Raw genomic sequence first — 1,758 nt, 5'->3', positions numbered from 1 at the left:
CCCGTATTTAAAAGACAGATATTATTCGAAAGTATAAAATCTTCGATTGTTTGGCCTCTAGAGTCACAGCGTTCGCTTCCCCAAAACGGAGAGTGAGCGTTAAAATCGCCAACTACCAGAAATGGCTCCGGCAGTTCATCGATCAGGCCTTCTAGATCTTGGCATGTTAATGTGATGTGTGGGGGAAGATATACAGAACATATTGTTATGGTTTTGTAGCTGATGACGCTAACCGCAACCGCCTCAAGTTTTGTTTTCAGTTTGATTTCTTGAGCCGGGACGCCGCTTTGGATGATGATTGCGACGCCTCCCGGAGTCTATTTGCATGTTCGCGATCACGCCTAAAAGTTGTATGATGTTTTAAGATATTTGAAGGTTGTGGACCAAGATTGGTCTCCTGGAGACATAGAGCTAGAGGCATCACTGACCCTAGAATACGAGTTATATCACTGTAGTTCCTCAACATTCCTCTACAGTTCCATTGAACCACAAATGTCATCTTTTTTTTCTTGGGGTGGGAATGGAACGGAAGAAATTTACTGTTCTGGGCCCGTTACCGGGGTTCTATCTTTTCTTCGCTCGTGAGAGCCGGTCCGGCGCTGCAAAGCGGGCGGAGTGGTAGTTGTATCCATCACCTCACCAGAGGTGCTGGAGGACCGCGAAGCCGCGGATGTGTTGGTGTCAGGCCTCCCCCGACGGGGGGAAGTCCTGCGGGATGCTGGCCCATGGGCCGGCACTCCCTGGCTTGTAGTTGGCAGAGCAGCCTTGGCTGTCTCTGCCTGGGGCGTTGGTGGCACTGCCACAGGCGTGGTGGGAGTGGCCGCGGCAGGTGCCGGAGTGCTGCGTGGTGCACCGCCCCTGCGCGCCACGTCAGCAAAGTTTGGTTTGGCTGTGAAAGAAAATGTATTTGTCAGTGCAAAACGCCTTCTGGCTTCTTTGAATGAAATGTTTTCTTTGGTCTTAATCATGATGATTTCTTTCTCCTTTTTCCAGGACGGACACGCCCTGGAGTACGCAGCGTGGTCGCCTTCGCAGTTAGCGCAGCGTAGAGCTGCGTCGCATTCCTCAGAATGGTGGTCCTTTGACGCGCATTTCGCGCAAGTTTTGCGGCCGCGGCAACTCTGTGAGCCGTGGCCAAACCTCTGACAGTTAAAGCACCTTCGGGGGTTAGGGATGTAGTGCCTTATATTTATTTTAAGATATCCAACGTCGATTGTTTCGGGCAAAGTGCTTGTGTTGAAAGTCAGAACCAGATGTTTGGTATCTATTTCGTTGTTGTCCTTGCGGATCTTTATTCGATATACATCAATGACATTTTGCTCGGAAAGCCCTTCCAGCATTTCTTTCTCGGTAAGGTGTAGAAAATCATTTTCTGAGATGACGCCACGGACAGTATTGAGTGATCGATGTGCTGTGATGGAGACAGGTGTGTCCCCAATGTACACTATGTTACAGAGTTTTGTGGTTTGGACATTGTCTCGGAGTTCCAGCAATAAATCGCCACTGGTCATTTTGGATACTTTGTAGCCGGGGCCCAAAGCTTCTGTTAAGCATTTCGATACCATGAAGGGGGATAGAATTCTGGCTTGTTTATCTTGAACTTCACTGTGGACGACATGGAATTTGGCAAATGTTGGTTTCTTTTTAGAAAAAAAGTTCTCTGCTTCGTTCCGCCCTCTCTTGAGAGCGATCAGGTTTTGAAAGGGGGGACCCATAAAAAATTGATGTTTTTCGGTCATGGTGCCAGCCACCCACCAT

At 48.8% G+C, this 1,758-nt stretch overlaps 1 pseudogene; it reads right to left on the bottom strand.

Annotated features, from left to right (window-relative positions):
• Positions 1-536: 536 nt before the first annotated feature.
• LOC149344489 (uncharacterized) lies at positions 537-1,758 on the bottom strand (annotated as a pseudogene).

The sequence above is a fragment of the Amblyomma mixtum genome, chromosome 5 (genome assembly GCF_055824585.1).
Source record: "Amblyomma mixtum isolate Tamu chromosome 5, ASM5582458v1, whole genome shotgun sequence".
NCBI classification, from domain to species: domain Eukaryota; kingdom Metazoa; phylum Arthropoda; class Arachnida; order Ixodida; family Ixodidae; genus Amblyomma; species Amblyomma mixtum.
This window is presented reverse-complemented; position numbering and strand designations above follow the sequence as displayed.